Source organism: Culex quinquefasciatus, chromosome 3, assembly GCF_015732765.1.
Source record: "Culex quinquefasciatus strain JHB chromosome 3, VPISU_Cqui_1.0_pri_paternal, whole genome shotgun sequence".
Taxonomy (NCBI): Eukaryota; Metazoa; Arthropoda; class Insecta; order Diptera; family Culicidae; genus Culex; species Culex quinquefasciatus.
This window is the reverse complement of record NC_051863.1, coordinates 47,216,748-47,242,919: the sequence shown is the minus strand read 5'-3', so window position 1 is coordinate 47,242,919 and position 26,172 is coordinate 47,216,748. Positions and strand designations below refer to the sequence as shown.

General features: G+C 36.3%; 2 protein-coding genes and 1 pseudogene across 3 annotated transcripts in view; 2 read left to right on the top strand and 1 right to left on the bottom strand.

The window, feature by feature from the left end:
* LOC6054245 overlaps window positions 1–26,172 on the bottom strand; it is a 264,320-nt gene that overhangs the window by 132,115 nt on the left and 106,033 nt on the right. Inside the window, exon 3 of the mRNA XM_038265759.1 lies at window positions 25,807–25,839. The gene's annotated coding sequence lies outside the window, so the exon portion shown is untranslated. The remainder of the gene's footprint in view (window positions 1–25,806; window positions 25,840–26,172) is intronic.
* The window catches only part of LOC6042032 (ornithine decarboxylase), a 171,916-nt gene that overhangs the window by 75,428 nt on the left and 70,316 nt on the right, over window positions 1–26,172 (top strand). The gene's annotated exons all lie outside the window — the stretch shown is intronic.
* On the top strand, window positions 11,805–12,617 carry LOC119770587 (annotated as a pseudogene).

The following is a 26,172-nucleotide window of genomic DNA, read 5'->3' as shown; positions in this document are numbered from 1 at the left end:
TTAAATCAAAGTGTTTGGATAGTGAGTAAAATCCATGCACCACAACCATAAAACTGCTTCTAAATTTGTCTCTGTGACCAACTTGAGATAAAGTTGAAATTGAATAAAAAATTCATGCAGAATTTATTTTTTCATGGCAAATATCTTTTTTCCAGAACATGTCTTATTCGTTTCATTTTATGAATAAATAGATAATAATTGAATTTACATTTAAAATCTAACTTCTCGTGCTTTTTTACTTCAAACACTACTTCAAGAAATCACTCAAAGCTTTCAAATATTTGGAGCGAGTTTTTTAAAAATGTTTTTGCATGGTATTCAGCTTAACAAATGACTTAGCTTAAAATAATTTTCATTGTGCAAGAAGTGGTTTCATTTATAAATGTTTTTCATATTTAATCCTCTTACGCCTGAACAAATTCTTCTTGCTCAACCCTTTAATTAAATTTTCTTCCACGGTAAAAACAAAAAAAAGTTGAACAAATCTCAGTTTTGATCTTGGCCGGAAGGGGTTCAGGTCTTTTTTTCAAATGATATAACAACAATTTCCGTTAAAAAAGATTACCAAAAATAAAATAGATTATTTTCATTTCATTATATACTTATTTAAGTTGCCCAACAAAAAACCAAAATCTATTTCCAGTTGTGAATGCTTCAGAAATAAATATTATCTGAATAATCCTTGACATGAAATTGACATTTGGTTGAAATGAATAAAATCAAGTTAGGTTCTGTCATTGTTTTTACTTGAATTTTTACGCTTGAATTTCGGGAATTCCCGGGAAATTTACAAATTTCCCGGGAAACGGGAAATATATTTTTTCGGGAAATCCGGGGAATTCCCGGGATTTTTTTTCCCGGGACAGGAAATTGGACGCTCTAGTGAACACTTATTGTTATTTTTTAATTTTTTTTTTAATTATTTAAAATTTTAAATTAGCTGTTTGCCTCCATTAAACTTGAACTCGACTTATGTCGAGATGCAGTATTATTTATACAGCAATTCCCCACGAAAACAGCATGGAAAAAAACAAAAGTGCTCGGACCGGGCTCAAAATTTTTCTGGGGGTTCCCTGGCCGAAATAATTAGACCCGTATTTTTTTGTTTGGCCATTAGGGTGACCACGCCGTGTTAGGGTGGTCTGAAAAATAGCCATTTTCGTCGATTTTCGCAAAAAACACTTTTTTCGAAAAATCATACCTCCTCGCCATTTCAACCGATTTCAATTGTCTTATACAGAAATGAAAGGTGATAAGTTGGCCTTTCAAAGAAAAATAGTAAGAAGTTTCCAAAATCTAGCCTAACATATGAAAAGGGTGTATGAAACTTTAAAATGCCGTTTTGACGGTGTCTGGACCAATAAGCCAATGTGGGTCTCGTGGCGCAGGGGTAGCGGCTTCGGCTGCCGATCCCGATGATGCTATGAGACGCGGGTTCGATTCCCGCCTTATCCACTGAGCTTCTATCGGATGGCGAAGTAAAACGTCGGTCCCGGTTTCTCCTGTCTCGTCAGAGGCGCTGGAGCAGAAATCCCACGTTAGAGGAAGGCCATGCCCCGGGGGGCGTAGTGCCAATAGTTTCGTTTCGTTTTTTTGGACCAATAAGCCTATGTCGGATTTCCCGGACATTTTTACATATTATACTAAAAAATGGGAGGAATTCCGTGTTTTTTGACGCGCCGCGCGCAAAAACCAGAGAATGACGAAATTGGTTGCGTCTTTTAATAAAAAATATGGTACCCAAACATCTATAGGTCATCGCTGAAATTTTAAAGTTATCGCAGTTTTAGTGAAAAAAGTTGATTTTTTGCCAATTTCGTCATTCTTCGGTTTTTTTTTTTTTTTTGATTGGTGCGCTGGAAGTGGGGACGCGAAGTCGTGATTATTCAGGTTAATTTTTTTGTGTGCTTTTGTGTCGCTATTCGTATGGAGTGAGTGATTGTGGTAATCGATGTGCTTGATGAATCTGCAACTTCAACTATCGGACTAACATTCCTCCCTTTCGTTGAACTGCAGGCTTCTTGGGAGGGCGCCGGTATTGACTTATAAAGAAGGGATCTTCAGAGGTTAAACAGTGAACGGATGGTTGGCTCCCACTGATCATTTTTGATTCATTGTTTAACTTCAGCTGATCCGTCAATAACGGAGTAGCAGCTCATTGGCAGTCAACCATGCTCATGCTCATGCTCATGCTCATTTCGTCATTCTTCGGTTTTTGCGCGCGGCGCGTCAAAAAACACGGATTTTATTTTCAAAAAATCATATCTCGGAATCCTGTTAATGAACTCCTCCCATTTTTTAATATGTTATGTAAAAATGTCCGGAGAATCCGATAAAAATATTTCCAGACATAGGCTCTTTGGCCCAGACACCGTCAAAACTACATTTCAAGGTTTCATACGCCCTTTTCATATGTTAGGCTAGATTTTTGAAACTTCTTACTGGGTAATTCTCCGCCAACTCACACAGCAGTTGCCCCGACCCCTCTTCGATTTGCATGAAACTTTGTCCTAAGGGGTAACTTTTGTCCCTGATCACGAATCCGAGGTCCGTTTTTTGATATCTTGTGACGGAGGGCGGTACGACCCTTCCATTTTGAACATGCGAAAATGAGGTGTTTTCAATCATTTGCAGCCTGAAACGGTGATGAGATAGAAATTTGGTGTCAAGGGGACTTTTATGTAAATTAGACGCCCGATTTGATGGCGTACTCAGAATTCCGAAAAAACGTATTTTCATCGAAAAACACTAAAAGTTTAAAATTCCCATTTTCCGTTACTCGACTGTAAAATTTTGGAACATGTCATTTATGGGAAATTTAATGTACTTTTCGAATCTACATTGACCCAGAAGGTCATTTTTCATTTTTCATTTTAAAATTTCGTGTTTTTCTAACTTTACAGGGTTATTTTTAGAGTGTAACAATGTTCTACAAAGTTGTAGAGCAGACAATTACAAAAATTTTGATATATAGACATAAGGCTTGCTTATAAACATCACGAGTTATCGCGATTTTACGAAAAAAGTTTTGAAAAAGTTGGTCGTCGTTGATCATGGCCGTTCATGGTCACCCGCGACAGACACGGACGACGAAACAAAGAGAAACGCAAAAAGTAACTTTTTCAAAACATTTTTTCGTAAAATCGCGATAACTCGTGATGTTTATAAGCAAGCCCCTTATGTCTGTATATCAAAATTTTTATAATTGTCTGCTCTACAACTTTGTAGAACATTGTTACACTCTAAAAAATAACCCAGCAAAGTTAGAAAAAACACGAAATTTTAAAATGAAAAATTTTGTTCTAAATGAAAAAATGACCCTTCTGGGTCAATGTAGATTCGAAAAGTACATTAAATTTCCCATAAAATGACATGTTCCAAAAATTTTACAGTCGAGTAACGGAAAATGGAGAATTTTTAAACTTTTTAGTGTTTTTTCAATGAAAATACGTTTTTTCGGAATTCTGAGTACGCCATCAAATCGGGCGTCTAATTTTACATAAAAGTCCTTTGACACCAAATTTCTATCTCATCACCGTTTCAGGCTGCAAATTATTGAAAACACCTCTTTTTCGCATGTTCAAAATGGAAGGGGTCGTACCGCCCCTCCGTCACGAGATATCGAAAAACGGACCTCGGATTCGTGATCAGGGACAAAAGTTACCCCTTAAGACAAAGTTTCACGCAAATCGAAGAGGGGTCGGGGCAACTTTTCACGATTTCGTGTGAGTTGGTAGAGAATTACCCTACTATTATTTTTTGAAAGGCCAACTTATCACCTTTCATTTGCGTATAAGACAATTGAAATCGGTTGAAATGGCGAGGAGTTATGATTTTTCGAAAAAAGTGGTTTTGGCGAAAATCGACGAAAATGGCCATTTTTCAGACCGACCTAACACGGCGTAGGCCACCCTAATGGCCAAACAAAAAAACACAGGTCTAATTATTTCGGCCAGGAAACCCCCAGAAAAATTTTGAGCCCGATCCGAGCACTTTTGTTTTTTTTTCCATGCTGTTTTCGTGGGGAATTGCAGTATAATTAAAATGATTGTAATATAAACAAAATCAGCAACAATTGAAAAAAGTTACAAATCATTTTCTTTGAATTTGATTTAAAAAAAAAACCTTACTTCCATCGGCAATTTATAATTTTTATACGAGCACTGATTTTCTCATTTTAACACAACAAAATAATTTTCCACAGCAAAAAATAACAAAATGTTCTCAAAACGAGTTTTGAAAATATGTTTATCGATCTATCACATTTTTAAATTGAGAACATTTTAGTGCGTAGTAGTTTAATTCAGACAACTTTAATTGAGTTGAAATTTCAGGTTTGATTGAATTTGCTTGGCAGGCAAAGTTTCACTAACCAGTTTTTTTTATCATTTTCATTAGTAAATAATATTTAGCCTTATTTAAAAGAAGTTTTGAAATAAATCAATTTGAGGGAAATGAAAATTGTTTCCTGCTGTTTTTATTTTCATTAAAATAAACCAATTGTCTGCAACGACAAAGTCGATATTGAAAATAGATTGGAATTTTCAAAAGGAAAGCAATATTAAACCAGTGGTATAACCAGTGGCATAACGGTCAAGGGGCATTGAACTCCCGCCTCACCGTTCCCCTCTTCAAAAGTATCATTTCACACACGTGCCAGATTTCCTTTTTTTTCACGAACATCGCCGTCCTATATTGCAAAAATATATCTAGGTTAAAACACAGGAATTAGGTTCAGTCCAGCGGAATGAGCGCTCCAGTCCGGTAAGAGTGACATTTGGTCCTGGTTCCCACTGGGGGATGCCTTCGGTTGGCTCGTTTTCCAGTTGATGGCGGAAAGTCATCTCCGTCCGTGCGAGATTTACTCTTGTTTGCGCTTTCAGGGGGCGTCCTGGTCTATATTATACGGGGCCAGAGAGTGGTTTTTAGGTCAGTGTACACTACAAGAGCGGTGGTATCACTTATTTGGACCTAAGGAAGTAATCAAATTTCAATTTGTCTAATTTTTGTTTTCCTTGATCTAAAATTAATTTCAGATTATTTTATAGATTTTTGGTAGACCCACATAAGATACACTCACCCTAGGTCATAAACATTCCCGCATATAGGGCTGCAGTTGCTGATGCAACACAGCATCCTGGGAATAAGGACACTGCTGCACAAGGAAAACATTTTCAAGAGCTGCATAAGCACTTCCGGCAGGAGTGCACTTTGAAAAGCTCTGAGCAGTGATAAGAGCACTCATCGAGACACAAAGTTCACCCGGTTTTTTGGAGCGTTACGTAGTTTCTGGACCACCATGTTCTGCACATTTCATGAGGGAAATTATCTTCTTAAAGACCTTATCAAATCCTGCAATCATCTTGGAAGATGCAATCTACTTTAAAAAGACATATTTTTAAGGAAGACTATTAACAATACAAATAACTCACTTCAAGTGATCTTTAAAATACAACTGAGTGTAACCTGAGTGTATACTTAATTTGAAAATTTAGTCGGGAATGCTACTTCCTCTTCCTTTGACAATGATGGTCAAACTTACCAGTAGGACCAACAGTAATTGTGGTTTTGGCTACTCCGTAATGAATTGTGGTTTGTTCGTTTGGTTTGTTTGCAAGCACATTCTGTGGTCCCCGGTGGCTTCCGCTGCATTGCAATTGAGACTAATGGTTTTGTAAACACTGAAGCTTGTTATCTGTTGCAGTGTCATTTGATATCGAAATGGTTTGGCGATTTTGTTACATTGCAACCGGTAACCGCATAATTGATTTTATTTGCGGCGTCGTGAACAGGTAGCACTTTGTCAACTAGTTGTAGGTTTTTATTTGTGGTTGTTACTTTAAAAATAAATAAAAATGCATGAAATCGGCCGATTTCGTAGAGAATTGCTCAGCTGTAGAATTCTCTACGAAATCGGCCGATTTCATGCATTTTTATTTATTTTTGCATTTTTTATTTAACTTAAACTTTTTGTGGACCTTCACATTTACCAAAAAAGCCATTCCCGAGCAGACGGAAATAACTTGGGAATAATATTTTTTTATATACGAAAATACTAGGCCAATAACATTTTATATTATTTATAACAAGATTTGTTATTCGTCGTAATGAAATTTTTGTTATTGGATTGTTATTGTAATAACAGACTAATGGCCCGAGCAGACGGAAATAACTTGGGAAGGTCAGTTTTTGATATTGTGAGAAGATCAAAATCCGTTATTGGGATGATCGGATTAGTTGTTAAAATAACAAATTTCCATAACAAAGATTTGTTCGAAAAATAACTAAAATTGTTATTCCTCTGTTATTGCAATAACATACTAATAACATAGAATCCAGAACAATAGAATAACAAGGTTAGTTATTCTGAGCGATGGATGGGGAGCACCCAAATAACAAAAACTGTTATTTATATGGATTGATTGCATAACAAAAAGTGTTGTGATTTTATCACATAGAAAGTTACCTGAGCAGAAGTTTGTAACAGAAACAAAAACAGATAAAAAATAACTAAAAATATCAAAATTGTATCAAAAACAGATTGCAATATTTTTTGGCTGTATCAAAATCTGTTTTTAGATAGCTATTTCTGATATATCATTTCCCGAGCAGACGGAAATAACTTGGGAAGGTCAGTTTTTGATATTGTGAGAAGATCAAAATCCGTTATTGGGATGATCGGATTAGTTGTTAAAATAACAAATTTCCATAACAAAGATTTGTTCGAAAAATAACTTAAATTGTTATTCCTCTGTTATTGCAATAACATACTAATAACATAGAATCCAGAACAATAGAATAACAAGGTTTGTTATTCTGACCGGTGGATGGGGAGCACCAAAATAACAAAAACTGTTATTTATATGGATTGATTGCATAACAAAAATTGTTATTATTTTATCAAATAGAAATCTGAATCTGATAAAAAAAAATATCAAAATTGTAACAGAAAAAATAATGCTTTTCATGCTGATATCAAAATATGTTTTGAAAAAGGTATCTTTGATACACAACTCGCAATTTTTTTCATTGATTTTTAACTTTTTAGTGTGTTGGTTAAAGGCTTAAAACTGTGCTGACTTACCGTCAAATTTTACTTTTTTTGAGTGGATTTGTTGGTCCTAGTTGCTGTTCAACCTAAAAATTAATAAAAATGATCACAAAGTGTCATATTCTTTCAAAAGAAAACAATTAATGCACTTATCTAAAGATGCTCGTGTTGGTGATATTCATCTCCACAGATAAAATCTGATAATATTCTTCAGGCGGCGTTTGCAACTCTTTTGAAAACCGCTTTTCTGAAAAAAGTTGAAAATAATTATTAATCATTTGAAAACAACCTACTCTCTTCTGACATATCTTGCACGGAACTAGCGCTGTCTTAAGTCGTTTGATTGTCCTGTTTGCTGAACTTTCTGTTGGAATGTTCTGGACGCGTAGTAGTTCGGTGAATTGTGAAACTATTCCGCATGTGTGCATGATATAACTCTAACTCACTAGACAAACCAGAGGTCCAACATATTTTAATTAGTTCAACTGACTATGACTGCTGCCATAAAAAATAACAAAAGAGCGTTTCAAAATGATATTATTAATGATATATTAATCGATTGTCTCATAATAAATTATTAAATTTTCCTTGCGGCTTGATTCTGAGTTCGCTGCAAATAAGTTCGTCAGCAAAAAAAAAAAGATCCCCTAAGTCTCACACAACCTACATCAAGTCCTGCACCACTCACCACAACGGTTTCGACCGGCTCGGTTCCTTCGAGGAACCATCCTGATTGTTCATGTGATGCTGCTGCTGAGGCGAATGCTGCTTCTTGCATTAACGCGCCGTCGACCTGGACGCCCCTCCGAAAAACTGTCCACTGCGCCGCTCACGCCATACGTGACAGCCTAGTGACCTCCACCGGTTTGGGACTTTTTTGACGGCCGCCTTGGACATCTGGCGTTAGTACGCGTGCTGTTTATACCGCCGGTAGTAGTTCTGGACGACGACGGCCGCCGATCGCACCTTATCCTGCTCCTTAATGCGACTCTTGCGCCCCTTGTACGACTTATGAATGCACTTGGCCGCTTCGTACAACACGCGATACTCACGATCTGCGGAGCGAGTTTAAAAAAAGTTAAGCTTATGTCAAGGGTGATCAAGATTACTTACCGGTCAGTTTGAGGTTATAAAAGTCCTTTTTGAACGTGTTTGCGCCTGTCTGCAGGAACCCGATAAAGACCTGCGTCGTTGGCGGAGAATCCGAGAACATGACGGAAGCATCCTGTGGGATTGAGTGGCTCGCCGCCGATGGCAACGGACTTAACGAACCGTCATCGTGGTACCTGAAATCTGGAGCAACACGAGAAAAGGGCGGATAAGCATTTTGACAGTTTGAACTATTTTGCTATTTCTCAAGCTTCAGGTAACTTTTTCTCAAAATTCGAAATGAGAAACATTAGCTGACCTCCACAGCTACCATTCAACACTATGGGTTTTGTAAAATAGTTGTTTATTGCCTGGGAAATTGCAAAATAGTTGCAGCTGTCAAAATGCTTATGCGCCCTTTTCAAATGTTGCTCCAGAAATTAAACTATTGAACTCACTGTAACTTTTCAAATAATATTTGAACCTACCGGTAGTTGTGATCGCTAAACTCAAAGATAAACTACTCAAACTGGGACGACGGCAGCGAGTACAGCATTGGTTCCATGCAATAATCCAATTCCGGTCGAGTCCTTGCTAATAAATTTCAGTATGTGAATGCCCAGCGATATGATTTCCTCAGATTCGTTCTAAAACCAAAAAATATAATAAAAAAATAGATCATTTCTAGCAAAACAACTTGCAGAACATTGTAATTGGGCCAATATCAAAGTTTACACAGTGTCTATCCTGCTCGTTCCTAATGTAAACATCAACTGACATGAGCAGGATAGACGGTACCATTCGACATTGGCCCATTTACATTGTTTTGTTTTTGAGCGTTATCCAATAAGTTCGAAAACTAATAATAACAATCACTCAAGAGACAAAAAACAATAGCTTACCTTTCAATCAAAACTCACGATCGGATCGAGAAACTCAGCTTCTGTTGCTTCGGTTGAGGCGGTGGACTGATCCTGCTGTCCAATGAAACGGTGGGTAGGAACTGGCAGGAGGATTCCTCCTCCTGCTAGAGGTTTTCCACTTTCCTCCGCCGACGATTCAATCACCTCTCGGTGAATGTAAACAAAACACACACGACGGGACAAACAAACACAGCCTACTGCGACAACTCACTCAGCTGCTGCCGCTGCTGCTGTTTATGCGGCGCGCGCAGACTGAATGTAAACATACGTACACTGTTCGGTGGAATTAAGTAATGTTGTGCGTTATTACTCACATAAAAGTTTTTTTTAAATGTGGCATTCAATAATGTTTAAGAATACGACGCCAACATTTCAAAAAGCATCATGTACAAACCATGCGTTTTGAGAAAAACGCATTTGAATGTTGAGCATCCATTTTCAATTCCCATTTTAATATAAAAGCAAAATAAGATGTTCTAATAATAACAAACGATGAAAAACGTTGCTTTTATTGATACTTGATCATCCAAATTCAATAAAACATCATTTCCGTAATTTTATTTGAGTAAAACAAACATAACTCCTTTTGAAATCATCAACGCCGATATCACCCTGCTGTCATTGAGGGGGGCGCTTTGTTATGATTCGTTTTTCTTCGCCGAATGTACATGGCGCTTTGTTCATGTTGCTTTTTTTTCGTCACGAGGTTTATGTAGTCTTTTGTTTGACAGGTTGACAGGGCTATATAAACAGGGACTGCTGATGGCAGAGATTTTGTTTATGTTACTTTATTTAAAATCATGATTAAACAGACTTTACTGAAGTAACTTTTGCTCATTTTTGGTGGAGAGGTAGCTTATTAGGAGTACTTTCAGAATATTCAATAACCCAGAAAGTGTCAAAATGTACATGATGCCTTTTGAAATGTTACCGTCGAATAATCGTATGAGCGTAAAAGCACAGAGTAACCCAGAGTGCCCAGTCCGAAGAAATGTCATTCAATTTTTTGGCTCCATAAGGTTTGCTGGTAGCAGGCGTGCGATGTACCTGCGATGTACCACCAAGTTGAACCAAAAATCAAGAGGCAGTGCGAACTCTGTCTTACTCTGTGGTAAAAGTGTGTAAGTATATGAAGTTTTTTTTTTCGAAGGTTTATTTTTGGATTGTTAATATTGTTTCTGAAATAGATGTTAATTTCCTTACTTTTTATATAGTTCAATGTGGCAATGTTAACATTGCATGTATCAAGTTCGTGAAACCCTCCTGACAAACAAAACATACCAAAAATAAACAAAAATATTAATATAATATAGATTTAATCATCATAGACTCACTTGGAAGCCATCTTTGTGATCACTCTTCTCGAACCCATTTTGGAGTATACTCCAAAATGGGTAAAGGAAACTGTATCTGTAAAATCTGTAAAAGTGTATTAAAATATCTGTAAGAATTTTCAGACATCCCCTGACTGACGGACGGGGCCGACAACGGCCCGAAATCCGTCCGACGGCTCGACAAAACGGCCCGAATTCCGACGGTTTGTCCGACGGAATTCGGGCCCTTTTCGTGCGTATATGCAACACTTTGTCCGACGATCGTCGAAATCGACGTTTGAGAAAATCGACGTTGACGGGCCGTTGTCGGGCCGTTTTCGGGCGCCTTTGTTATTTAGATTGTCCTGCCATTGTCGGGTGCTCTCGTTTCGGATTTTCTGGGTTGATTTGATGAAAAATAAAGAACTTTTATTTGCAAACTATTCTTTTTTATTATGGTTGTCAAATGAAGGTAAGGGTAATATGTCACATTTAATTTTTCCACCTAAAGATTTGATTGAACAAATTCCAATATATTTGTGCAGGGGTGGCCTTTTGTGTCTCGTATAGCACAGATGCCAAGCTCGGAACTCGGGTTGGGTACATCCTTGGTCTTATCCTCGGTGGCCGTTTGTTTTTTTTTCAACTCCATCTAAAATAAAAATCTGGTTTAACAAAAAGTCTGAACAAACCATAATTTAAATATTCATTACCTCATTAGTTTATTGGTAGGTCTAGGTTCCATCCAGCCCAGAATCTGCTTTTTTCACAAAATATAATTTCACTACGAAAAAAAATCTTATCACGTTGGAAACCCACGAAAATGTATCTGTCAATAATTTTTATCAACGCCTGCCAAGATTTTTACACACACTAGATGTCGCCATTTTGACATTCGATCAAAACGCACGACAAACGCTCGAAAATGGCAGGACTCAATCGACATCGAGCAGATAACGCTTCGAATCGCACGACCGCGGGACTGCAGTCTATCAGGGTCCCCTCAATCCTACCCTGATTTGAAGGCATGGCTTTCTACCTAAGGTACTCGCGATTGAGTGTGTAGTAGTGCGGTTGTCAAAATCGTTATCTCTGACTCTCTCACTCCACTGACACTGACTTTGTTTTTGTTTTGGTTTTCCTGGCACGGGGTATTGTTTGTTTGTTATTGTTTTGGTTTTAGTGGCACGGAGTCATGCACTCACACTAATGCAAAGCAAGATCGCGAGTACCTATGATATACAGCCTTGATTTGAAGGGACAAGGTGACAGACGTTTGACAGTTAAACCAAACTAAATTGAAAAATCTCAATCATCATCCGAATTTTGAAACTCAGATTTATCAGTGGCAAAATAAACATTGTCCGCACGAATTTGAGGCAAAACCCTGCCGGAATCTTTGAGAACCTGTTCCGCCTGACCGAGGAAACTAACCCGCAACCAAGATGCTGTCGGAAACGAGCGTCACGAAGGTGATTGTGCACCTGCTGGTGCTGCTGAGCGTGGTGGACCACTTTAAACGGAAGCTGCTCGGCTGCTGGAGGTCCAAGAGCGTGCTGGACGTGTCCAACAGCTTTGCGGTCCCCTTCGACGAGGACAACAAGGACAAATCGGTGTGGTTCCTGGACCACGACTACCTGGAGAACACGTACGGTTTTTTCAAAAAGGTGAACGTCCGCGAACGGCTGGTCGGCTGGAACCACACGGGCCCGAAGCTGTGCCAGAACGAAATCTCCATCAATGAGCGCCGGATCAGCTAATTCTCGGTGCTCGTCTTAATCGATACCATGCCGAATGACCTGGGTCTGCCGAAGGAGGTTTACATCGCGGTGGAGGAGGTGCATGACGACGGCAGTCCCACGTCGAAGACCTTTGAGCACGTACCGAGTGAAACTGGGCGGAGGAAGTGGAAGAGGTGGGCGTGGAACTCCTGCTGCGGGACATGAAGGACACGACCGTCGGAAATTTGACGCATAAGATCACCAGCCAGCGAACTGAAGCTCAGAGTTGCGCAAAATCAAGAACTACCTGCTGAAGGTCGACAACGGTCAGCTGCCGGTGAACCACCAGATCGTGTACCAGCTGCAGGACATCCTGAACCTGCTGCCGGACCTTGCCCAGGAGAATTTTACCGATACGCAGTACGTGAAGATGAACGGAAAGGAGAAGGAGAAAGATGGTAGGGACGGCGAGAAGGAGGTAAAGGAGAAGAAGTAGGGGAAGAACTCCAATGAACATTGACATAGGGTGTGAGCGAGATATACTCAAAGTTTACATTTGTTTTTAGGACCTAATAAAATAAGTCTTCATTTTACCATATTTGCGTTTCCTTTTACCAATAAACCACGATTATTAAGCAGCATTTTCAGCAAATGTTTTTAAAATTACCATGAGCGGTCTTTGAGTGATATTTGACAGCGATACTTTTAGTGGATATAAATAAGTCACAAATATGTACTAAAAAGTTGGAAAATCGATGCCTCTGTGCTCTCTTGTACTTAGCTTGCTGGTTTTTCCGAAGGTTTTCCGTCTAGTTAGCTTAAGAGAGCACTGGGGAATCTAAATATTAAAAAATCCACAGTAACAAAAATATTATAAAATATATTTTTGATTTACACATTTTAATACCTTTAAATTTAAATTTTGGCAAATTAAAAGATTCAGTTCCAATTTTGATACAAAAAATAAATAATATTATTTTTCTGTTATGGTTTTGTTTCGACCTCCTGCTCGGGAAGCTGATGGTTTTAGCTTGACTTGTTATGGACATTAGTAGAAATTTTCTCTTGTTCAACAGTTGCAGAACCGACAAATATCAAACTCATTACAGTTCATGTTATTGTGTCACAATATGAAAAACATAACTTAAACTGTTATTATCGTCTTATTCCTCATTTTCAATGGAATATCATACCAGTAACAGTTCCTGTTATTATGCAATGAAATGGAAAAACATAACTTAAACTGTTATTATCATCTTATTTCAGATTTCCAGTGGAATATCAAACCAATAACAATTCCTGTTATTATGGAATTTGATGGAAAACATAACTCATTATGTTATTATTATCTTATTCCACATTTCCAATTGAATACCATCCCAATAACATTTTTTGTTAAAATAACAGAAACTGTTATTATTTTTTCTTCCAAAAATTATTTGCAAGAATATTCAATAACAGTTTCTGTTATTTTAACAAAATCTGTTATTGAAATGACATGAATTTTGTTATTACCGTCTGCCCGGGGGGCAGGCGGTAATAACAAAAGTCATGCCATTTCAATAAAAAATACTGTTAAAATAACAGAAAGTGATATGGAATCTTCTTGAAAAATCCATTTTTGCACAAGGGTTTAATAACAGTTTATGTTATCATAACACAATTTTTTATTGGTCTGATATTGGTTGAAAGCCAAAAAAAACTTTGGAATAACATTTTTTGTTCTGGAAGAATACCTCCAACTGTTATTGAGATGATCGGATTAGTTGTTAAAATAACAAAAAATAATAACAAAGATTTGTTCGAAGAATAACTTAAAAAATGTATAAGTCTGTTATTACAATAACAATCCAATAACAAAAAAATTATAACGACGAATAACAAATCTTGTCATAAATATCATAAAATGTTATTGGCCTAGCATTTTTAAATATAAAAAATGTTATTCCCAAGTTATTTCCGTCTGCTCGGGTGTCCGTACAAAAATGGTACGTAAATATTCTAAAATCTATAACTTTTGAAGTAATTTGCTGATCGGTTTCGCGTCTTCAAAAAGTTGTAGGTATTGATAAGGACCATCAAACAAAAAAAATGGTTCATTGAAAAAAAATTGCCGAATTATTTATTAACTTTTTTTCTTCATAAATTGAGATATTTTGTATTATGTTTTAGGAACGAAAAAAATAACCGCAACATTTGAGCGGTTGTAAAGTTTGGACAAAAATGTTGCTGTCGAGTTGAGATTTTAAGACATTTTTTTTTGTTAATGAGAAATGTTTTGTTCGAAAAATAAAAAAAGTACCAGAAGTATAGAAAAGTATAGCTCAATATTATAATTCCTTACTTCCTTTTTTCCTTTAAAATCAAATTTGCAATCGAAAAAAACTTCACAGATTTTTTGATAAAGAACTCTGTTTTCAAGATATAGGTAGCCACTTAAAGTTTAATTGAACTGAAAAAACTCCAGTTAAATGTTTTTAAAGTGGTGTACATGATTGTGTATTCGTTAAAACATTTCTAATTTAGAAATGAGAAAATTTCTGTTAAAATTGCCCAAGAGGCATTGATAATTGGACCTCTTATTGCTGAAATACAGAGAATTAAAGAAAAAGGAACATGAAAATTGAAGTTTTTTAAGTTTCACAAATTGTAATGCTAAAAAATTAAACAGTTGTGAAATTTTCTGATATCCATGAAAAAAATATTTTTTTTTAAATTTCAGAATCAACTCTTACAGGGCATAAAATTGAATATTTAGCCATTTTGGAATATTAAATGATTTTAGGATTGGACAATCAAAAAGCAAAAAAAAAAGCAAAGCAATCCACATTAACGACCCCCGGGTCTTTTGTGGTCTCTGTTGCAAGTTTCTGCTCATTTCTAGGCGTCCGAAGGTTATGTGTGGTGTGTCTTTTACGCAAATGGACCGACGTTTTACTTCCCCATCCGATAGGAGGCGTGATCAGGCAAATCTCGTCTCGAAAAATGCCACCGGGTCCGTCTGGGATTGAACCCAGGCCATACTGGGGTGAGAGGCTACCACGCTCAGATACCACGCACAGATATAAGCTAATTACAAAGCTCATAACTGAAAACATAATATTTTTCAGTGTAGTATAGTAACCTGGATAGTAAATTATCTTAAATCATCAAAAAAACAAGTTATTTTGAAAAGTGGTCAAAGACAAACTTATGGGAAATTGGACGAGCTATTCGGTAAAAATATTTTCGAGACTGAAAAAATCAAGTCTGTCACATAGCAATAGCCAAAAAACCACCTTAAACCTATTTTTTCAACATTTTTATTTTTAAAACCGCTGTAACTTCACAAGGATTGGACTTAGGACAATGATCAATATGGAGACTTTTATGTAAAATTGTCTGGAGAATCGACTCTCGTATTCGGTTTTTGAAAATTTTGATGTTTAGAGCACTTTTGAAAGAAAAAAACAGTTTCAGTAAATGATTTTTGCATTTTTTTAGGTGAGTTGCTCCATCCTGCATTTTTCGTGAGTCTTTTTTAACATCTTAGGAGTTATAAAGGTCCCATTATGCAAGGGTGGTTTTCTCTAAATTAATTACTCCAAAGTGTTGAGTTTGACGGTCCAAAACGTTCTGATTTTATTGTGATCGAAAAGTCCCCCAGAGCCTCACACACGAGGTACTGAGGTTTTGCTTGCAAAGCATTAATCGAGCGACTTGCTTCAATCGCGGCGAGGTAAACGAAGTTTAGCTTTGTTCGCAGTTTGGGTTACTGTTGCCGGCTGTGCTGACGATGTTGGTGGCGTCGATCAATTATGCGGAAAGCAATTTCCGTAACTTAGGCTATTTTCACAAAAAATTTGAACGAAAAAAAATCGTGGGCTCACCTTCAAATTTGACTTTTAAACTTAAAAATAATAAATCTCATAAAAGTGGAGTGTTTTTTTCTATCAGTGTATTTTTTTTCGGAAAGCCCGTCAAATTTCAACAAGTTTGTCTCTGACCACTTTTTGATACGATGCAACGGCTTCAGCATATTTAAAATACGAAATACAAAAATATTGAAAACACGTTCGCCCTTCTCAAATGCCATTATCGAGTGAAACTGGCTCCATATACACAAAAATATATAAGCTTATATAAGCGTAGGATAACATGTCTACAAAGTTTCATTGAAATCAAAGAGGGTCGAAAAAAAAGTACCTAAAAATTCCTGTTTTGGGCTGGAATTGCTCTTTATATTATGAACTGAAGCCTGAAGTTTTTCGAGTTGAATTTTTATTTTTACAGTTTTTTTTTCAAAAAATCATAACCTGACGGCAATATTTATGTTCATACTTTTTTTATGACTCAAAAGTTTCTGGTTTTGTCTCCTAAAACATATCAAAATTTGAAAAATATGGAGCTTAAGAAATTTTATTTCTGTTTGAAAAACGTTAATAACAAAAACGCAAACATTTTTTCCGTATATCTTACCTTTTCTGAATCGGTAGTACTCATCATTCGCTACAACTAAAATCAATTGTTTGGCAATCATTCCTTTTTGAAATATCCAAGTTTTAAAAGGATTTTTTGCGCCGAAAAAATATCTTTTTGCGGTGCTGTACCGTGGAAATCCACTAAAATGAAAAAAGTTTGATCGATCCGAGAATTGCTTAGTATGATTTAAAATGCAGAAAAATGCTTTCAATTTGTTTTCAGTTTTTTAGACTTCTATTTCGTTTAAAATGCTTCTTGAAAAAAACAAATTTACCCCCTGATTTTTCGGACCGATTTTGACGGGTGGGGGGTCGTCAAAAACTTTGAAAAATATTTACAACGGCCTAAGAAAAAAATGTAAAAATGCATCTCTTTACAAGCTTTATGGCCTATCTACAATCACTTTGCTTAGAAAATTGCACTAAGCTTAAGAATTTGAATCAATGGAAATGAATGTGTTCTTCTAATGTCAAATTAAAAACTTGCCGTATGGTTTGGAAAATTTCAAAATCTACGGTAAGTTGACGTTTCCATATTAAAGGTAAACAAACAACTGCATAAAAACGTATATAAGCTCAGCAAGTTGAAAACTTGATTGTAGATGACGACCGTACTTGCGTACCTTTCTAAGTAACTTATCTATTTAACTTTACTTAATTATTCTAAGCTAAGTGATTATAGACAGGCAATTACTACTTGTTGACACTAAATCTCAATTCTGGATTAGAAATAAAGAAAAAAGATTAATATTATTTTACCAAAACGTTGGAAATTGAAGTTTCGAAACGTCAAACCACTCTCTGAAACAAGCTACCACATCAACAATGCGCCATGGGTTTCCTATGTACATAGGACCTTTTGAAAAAGTAAGCGAGAAATATTGTCGTTTTCATTGCATTTTTTTCCACTTCTATTTTGCCCCGTCACGGTCACAAAGTGCTTCCTGCGGCGGGCGACGAACGCTTGTGAGTGTGTTTGTATGTTTTGGGTTATTGGTCTTGTTTTAATTTCGCGTCTGTATCACAACATCATCTTCACCTGCCGCGTCGCCACCACCATCACAGCCACTTTACCTCGGCTGACAGAACGACGCGAACACACGACGGACGACGCCGAATGCCGCCAGCAGCAGCGTCGCGTCGTGTGCTTCACCGTGTTGGTTTATTTTTGGACCATTTTTATGGGCGATACAAAATTTTATTAGACCGAATTTAATGTGGCCAGAGCGAATGGTATCGGGTGATGGTGGGGTAAAATGGGAACCATTATGATTTTACTTTAAAAATCTTATCAAAATATTTGGAATGGCCTCAAGTTTTATTTTATTTTGAAATAAAGAAAAAGGGGCGAACCTTGAGTAACAATATCTGATTACTTAACGAAACGATAAATTTTCAAATTTTTCTTATGTGTATGTGTGTCTTTTGACCCTCGTATCCCGAATAAAAACAAAAATACTAAGAATTTTTCGGCACACATGATGCGAAACAAAATGATCGACAAACAGAAACGTTTTTTTTTTTTTTGCAAATGGAATTTGGGAGAAGGGGACCACTAATGGGGAGCTTGTCGTACAGGAAAAAATTGGGACTGCGGCCTAAAAAAAATCATATGTTTGTCTGTAAGCGTGTGTGTGTATTCATAAGTGAAGCGGATGATTTATTTACAGCGGGGCAGTTTCGGGTCTGATTTATAGGAACGTGCCTTCTCGTAGGGTAAAAACGGAAAAAGTTTATTAACCAGATTGACCAGTGCCAATGGGATTACCAGATTTAGGCTAGAGAGTGTGAGAGAAGGTTGATGGTGTTTAGAGATCACATCGACATCAAAGCAATTGATTTTTTGTATTTTTTCTAGTTGATTGTTCTTTTGATTTTTTGATTTTACAACATTACATGCGGCAAATTTAATTAATAAACAAAAACGGCTTTTCCTTTCAGCTAGTAGATATTTAAGGCCAAAATTGCTCATAATGAGCGAACCCAGTATTCAGATCACGTCATTGAGAAGAAGAAACGTTATTGAAATTATTTTAACTTTATATTGTATACTCTTTAGCTGGACCTGGCATGATTTATACCGAGCAATAAACGGTATTGATTTTGCATCAAGGGGATTAACTCAAGGTGAAATAATATATACCCTTCTACAGTGAAATGCATCTGGGGAACAAAAGTGGTTGTGGCAGTAGTAAATGAACTCCATTTAATAAATTATCAGATTTTTCTCATCACATCATGCACCTGCTGAAAATCAATGTTCTTTCTATTACATTTAATTTCCCTAGCGATTAAAAGCTGAAAACAAAACAGAACACATGCAGCACCAAGAGGATCCAGGCGAATTTTTGGAACAATTCTCCCAAAAATGTTTTATTTTAATTTATTTTAAACATTTTTTTTTTACTCAAACGTTATCAGTGAGTGGGTAATTCTCCACCACTCTTCAATTTGCGTGAAACTTTGTCCTCAGGGGGAACTTTTATCCCTGAACACGAATCCAAGGTCCGTTTTTTGCTGTCTCGTGATAATAATTTGCAGCCTGAAACGGCGATGAGATAGAAATTTGGTGTCAAAGGGACTTTTATGTAAAATTGGACGCCCGATTTGATGGCGTACTAAGAATTCCGAAAAAAACATATTTTTCATAAAAAAAACACTAAAATAGTTTTAAAAACTTTGCCATTTTCCGTTGCTCGACAGTATTTTTTTTTTGGAACATGTTATTAAATGGAAATTTAATGCACTTTTCGGGTTATTTTTTCATTAAGAGCGAGTTTTTCACCGATGTGAAACAGGTCGTATCGAGGTGCTCCGATTTGGATGAAACTTTCAGGGTTTGTTTGTCTATACATGAGATGAACTCATGCCAAATATGAGCCCTCTACGACAAAGGGAAGTGGGGTAAAACGGGCATTGAAGTTTGAGGTCCAAAACACATGAAATCGCAATCGCAGTTTTTCTCATAGTTTTACGATTTTTCTAGAACAAACATTTTACAACGTTAGTTTTTGCCCTATAGGCCAAGAAGACGGCACTTATAGTCCATGAAATTACCTATCTTTTGACCTATGGGAGTATGGGTGTTGGAGGCTGTTGCAAAAAGATATTAAGGTTTTAAAAAAATCCATTTTTAACAGTAATTTGCAAAAGCTATGAGAAAAAGTTAAACCAATACTGGATGTCTATAGCACATTTTGAAGGGCTTTGAAAGACCATTCGAATGCATCTAAGAGAGTTGGAATTGATGAAGTTTTACGGAAATGCGAGCAATTTTAAGATTTTTCATGTGTTTTGGACCTCAAACTTCAATGCCCGTTTTACCCCACTTCCCTTTGTCGTAGAGGGCTCATATTTGACATGAGTTCATCTCATGCACAGACAAACAAACGCTGAAAGTTTCATCCAAATCGGAGCACCTCGATACGACCTCTAGAACAAACCGAGCAGAATCTACAAATACTGCCTCTTAAGAGCAACATTTTTCATTTCAAATTTCGTGTTTTTCCTGACTTTGCAGGATTATTTTTTAGAGTGTAATAATGTTCTACAAAGTTTTAGAAAAGACAATAACAAAAAAAAAGGTCGAGTAACGGAAAATGTCAGAGTTTTAAAACTTTTTTAGTGTTTTCTTTCGATGAAAAATACCTTTTTTCGGAATTTAGAGAACACCATGAAATCGGGCGTCAAATTTTACATAATAGTCGCTTTGACACCAAATTTCTATCTCATTGCCATTTCAGGCTGAAAATTATTGAGCAATTCTCTACGAAATCGGTCTTTTTTCTAGAATTTTAATTTTTGTATTTTTCAATCAAGCTGAAACTCTTGTGGTTCTTTCAGTTTGCCAAAAGAAGCAATTATGCATCATTAGTTCGTCAATATAATTTTGCATACAAATTTGGCAGCTGTCCATCCAAAAATGATGTATGAAAATTCAAAAATCTGTATCTTTTGAAGGAATTTTTTAATCGATTTGATGTCTTCGGCAAAGTTTTAGGTATGGATAAGGACTATACTGAAAAAATGCTACATGGTAAATTTTTTTGGTGATTTTTTATTCAACTTTTTGTCACTATAACATGATGTGCAAAAAAACACATTTATTATCTATTTTTTTATTTTTTAATATGTTTTAGGGGACATCAAATCCCAACTTTTCAGAAAATCTTTGACCGAGTTATGAATTTTTAATCAATACTGATTTTTTCAAAAAATCGACATATTGGTCGCAAAAAAAAATTTCATTTATTTGTAAAATCAATGTAAAAAAAAAAATTTGCAATCAAAAAGTACTGCACCGTTTTCAAGTTAAAGCCATTTTTAGGTAACGTTTTTCCTTTTTTTTTATTTAGTGCACATGTTTCCCACACTTGAAAACATCAAGACTTACATTTTAAAAGGGCCAAAAATTCGCCCTTTTAAAATGTTAGTCTTGGTTTAAACATTATGAAAAGATCGGCAATCACGAATGTTTCACATTATAACATTGTAAATCGTCCATTAGTTGCTGAGATTTCGACATTAGTAAATTGTGGGTTGTTTGGGTGAGACTTAGAAAACATCAATAATCCTGTTTTTTAACCTTTGTATGGCAATATCTTAGCAACTAAGGGTCGTATCAACAAAGTTCAAAAAAGCAAATTATAGAAGCATTTCAAAAATATTTTTTTCAAAAGTGGGCTAATATTTAAAAAAAATTAAAAACCGCGATTTTTTTCAAAAAAGTTACCTAAAAATGGCTTTAACTTGAAAACGGTGCACTTTATCAAAATTTCACTAAAGTACTTTTTGATTGCAAATTTGATTTTACATCGAAAGTAGAAGCTGAAATTTTTTTTGCGATCAATGTATCGATTTTTTGAAACAAATCAGTATTGATTAAAAAAATCATAACTCGGTCAAATTTTTTTGCACAACCTGGAAATTTATGAAAAGTTGGAATTTGATGTCCCCTAAAACATCAAAAAATAAAATAAAAATTAAAAATGGTGTTTTGCCTTCCTCACCTTACTGAGGAAAGGCTATAAAATCACTTGAAAAACTTAATTCTTAATTTGACCTCCTAGACCCACCTTCACGTATACCTATCGACTCAGAATCAAATTCTGAGCAAATGTCTGTGTGTGTGGTGGGATGTTGATAAAAAAATGCACTGGATTATCTCGGCACTGGCTGAACCGATATGGACCGTTTTGGTCTCATTCGATCCGTCTTGGGGTCCCATAAGTCGCTATTGAAAATTATAAAGTTTAGTTAAGTACTTCAAAAGTTATGCAAAAAAAAAAACGATTTTAGCAAATGTCCGGAAGATTATAAAAAGGGTGGTTTCTGTAAGAAACCCCGTCATGTTATACATTTGTAGAAAGGTATTCGAAAGACCTTTCCAACGAGTTCAATAGATTGCAGATCTGACAACCCTGTCAAAAGTTATAAGCACGTAAGTGCCCTGAATTATGAAGATTTGACTAACCAATCTGATGGTATGAATAATGAATCATGTTGATAGAACACTGAAAGGTCCGCCCTTTTGTATTTATTATGGATAGCATTTCCCTCTAAATATGAGGAAGGCACCAACCACCTAAGGGTGGATTAAATAACGTTTTTTTTGCAAATCAAGTTTTAGAGATAAAAAGTGAAATTTAAAAAATCAACAAAATTTGTTTTACCTTGTATCATTTTTTTTCAGTGTTGTCCTAATTCACACCTACAACTTTGTCCAAGACACCAAATCGATCCAAAAATTCCTTTAAAAAATACAGATTTTTTAAATTTCATAAATCATTTTTGTATGGACAGCTGCCAAATTTGTATGGAAAATTATATGGACAAACTAATGATGCAAAATGGCTTCTTTGGGCATAGCGAAGGCACCAAAAAAGTTTCAGCAGGATTAAAAAATAGAATAAAAAATCGTATGACCGAAGTCTGAGATTGAAAAACATGGACATCATTGAAAAACATGGAGGTCTTTTGATTACCTAACTAACGATGGGTCGGATGATGGATCCGGACATAGTTTACATACATTTAAGTGAGATCCGGCTTTAAAAAGTACATAAATATCACTTAAGTGGTCATATCTCGAGACAGGGTTGCCAGATCTTCAATATTTTGGACTCATTGGAAAGGTCTTTTGATTATCTAACCAATGATGAGTCGGATGATGGATCCGGACATAGTTTTCATATAGATTAGTGAGATCCGGCATCAAAATTCCAGCACCTGATTCGCAACTCTGACACTTTTTTATTCGTAACTTTTGAACTACTTATCGGATCTTCAAACAATTCAATAGTGCAGTATGGGGCACCAAAAAAAATCGAATGCAACTTGTTTGACTCAAATCGGATCAGACAGTGCCGAGCAAACTTGGCAAGAATTTTGAGCACCAAAGTGAATACGCACACACATACACACACACAGACATTTGTTCAGTTTTCGATTCTGAGTCGATAGGTATACATGAATATAGGTCTACGAGCTGTTTTTCAAAAGTTCATTTTTCGAGCAGGATTATAGCCTTACCTCAGTGAGGAAGGCAAAACTGATATTTACGCATAAGGAGTTTGCTTGTAATCATCACGTGTTATCGCGATTTTTCGAAAAAAAGTTTTGAAAAAGTTGGTTGTGTCGATCATGCCCGTTCATCGTTACCCGAAACAGACATGAACGACAAAACAAAGAGAAACATTTTATTCTGACACAAAATCTGTTCACATTCCCATATATCAGTCTTATTTTTTTAAGTGTTATTTCTAATCAACGATCCTTGGTCACGACCGTTGGCAGCGACCTTTCGTCTGAATTTATTTCAATGCTCGTTTTACTTGTAAAACGAAGCGAGATGCGCGAGATGTGCACTTGATCGACTGATCGAAGTAATGCCGGAAAACCGCAGCAGAACAAACCCGGCGCAGACAATCACTAGACGGTCGCTAGGGTCGGGCGACTGGTAGTGGATTCTTTTTTATTGTCTTTCAACAAACATCAGTGTTCAGAAGCCATTATTTGGCATGTAATAGTCGTCTAATGAGTAATCTACCCTTTGCGTTCAAAAGCTCAGATTAGATGAAGAGTCTGCTACCGGGTTTCCTCGAGTGGTGGTTAAACACGCACCATGTCGTCACGGTGGCCGAGGTGTATTGACCAACTCTCGATCGGCAGTACGGATGGTCGGTCACACCAGACGGGTTAGATGAACGGTATGCAGCCGGGGCGCCCCGACCACCGATAGGTCGTTTCCACGGGGGAACCTATGACAAGGAACTGTTACTAGAACGTTGCAGATCAAAAGGTTCAGTAAATCAACTGATGTGTCAAGAAACGATTGTTTGGGCATTTTTTTTCAAATTTGTTACATTTCCCAACCTTCAAATTCCTTAGCTTCTAGCGCCGATGATGATACGGAAATTTGTTACGCAAGGGCAACCAGCCGACGAGCACTTTGTACTGGTTGTAAACCATCCTCGTCGTCGTAGTTGTTGTCGTATTTGGTGATTCTACACGCCACTTGGGCGCGCTCACGCCCGTGTCAAAATCGATAAATTAGCGTGTTTAATTGATGCAGCATTCTGACGGATTAATTGATCGCTTCAGGGTTGACTGTAGACTTTTTGTTTTGTTGTGAAAAATGAACCTGTTGAAAATATGTATAAATGAAGGTATAACTTGGAGGATTTTTTACAAAAAAAAACTTTGAATGGTTACTCAATTAGAAAGGCAAAAAAATTGGGAAGGTTGAAAAATTCATTGGTTGAACATTACCTTTTTTTCGGTGTAATTTCACATGGAATATGTGAAGTTGCACATGGAAATATGTATGTTAATTCATTTTAGGAGGAAATATTATGCATTTAAAAAACAAAATCCGTCAACAGTCTTATTTTTACTGAGTATAGTATTAAACGCCTTACTTAGAATCGTTAAAAGCAACAACACAGAAAAAAAATCATGGTAATATTACATCTGGGAAGGGGTACATCGTTTTTAGGGGTACATCTGTTATGTCAGAGAAAATGTGTAATTTTACCTCTGGAAATGTGTAATTTTACCACTTTCCTGTTTTAATGTCACTTTTTCAGTCTAAATTGAGGTAAAACTACATTATAAAAGTGGTAATATTCAACCTTCCAAAATTAATGCTTCAAAATTTACACAATTTTTTACTGTGAAGATTCCATAATGTTCTTGTTTTGATAATCTTGTTTAAATTTAATTTATTGAGTTTTACATATAAAATTTTGAACACATTTTTTAAGACTTCGTTAAACATTTTATGTTTTTTATAATTAGTTAAAAAAGGCATTTCTTTTTAACCATTCTCATTTCGACGAAGACCACACGTCAATCATCTCATCAATTAGCGGATTCCGACAGCAGTCATGCTAATTAGAGCAATGTGCAACAGACTTTCACCACGAAACGGTCCCAAATGGCAAATTTTAGTTCAGGTGAAAACGTTGTGCATTCGTTCGAGGTGTCAAGTTTCGCAAGAGAGAAATGCTGTCCATTGCGGTGGGGATGTTTTCGGAAGGTAGGCACAATTCAATTAAAATGGTCCAACCATTCCTACAATTCCGGAGATGAAGAGCCGATGTCAACCGGCAGTGTAATTAGAAAGACAAACACGCAAAGGACTCACAGAAATCTGGCAGCACGTGTGGCCAATGTGACAATAACGAGCTGTAACAAACTTGTGATGAAATCCGTAGATTGTTTTCTCTAATGTCATTGACAAGACTTTTTTTTTTCAAAGCACCTGCAAAAATTTGCCATCCAACTAGGCCTGCATTTTGCACATTTTATTCACCTTTTTCATTCTTGAAGATGCAATCATTCTCCTCCTAATCCGACAAACTCCACTAAAAAGCGGTTTTACCAATACCAAGCGTTGAAATTTTAATACGTTTTGCGGTACAAAGTTCATGCTTTTACACTAATTGCTTTCTCTCTAGCAGCAGCACCACCACCAGAGGGAAATCCAATATAATTGTTCCTAACGTGGGAGGCTGATCCTGTTTACTAGTCCTACAACTACCACTACTAAGAGAAAACGTTACGGATCCAACCGCACATCCGCTTCTACCCCGTAGAGCCATAATCAGGTCAAAACAAGTGCTGCTGCCTGTCAGTGAGTTCGAGTGCGGACGGCTTCGTTTCCAATAACAATGTTGAGAGGGTGAGGAGCCGATCCTTTGGGGAAGGATTTACAATGAATTACGGAAAAAGAGATGGTCAACGTACCTTGGTCTAACTCGTGGAATTTAGTTGAAGGACCTGAAAAAAAAACAAATTAAAACGTATTAATTAGGAAATTTTGAGAAATAATTAAGTAACGTTAGCTCTTTTTCGAAAGTGACTTTTAAAAAACGAATAAAAAATAATATCATGGAAATATTGAGCTTTTTCCACTACTTTTTTTAAATAACGCTTGTAAAATTTCCTACAAATTTGTCTTAAACCACTTCATGTAACAATTAATAGGCTTTACGATATTTCATTGCATCAAACTGTTTCACTTACACCCTTCTCATATGTTATTCTGCAATGTTTCGAGTGCAATTGGCTTCATGTCTACCAAAATGGCCAACTGAAAATATTTTGTAAAAA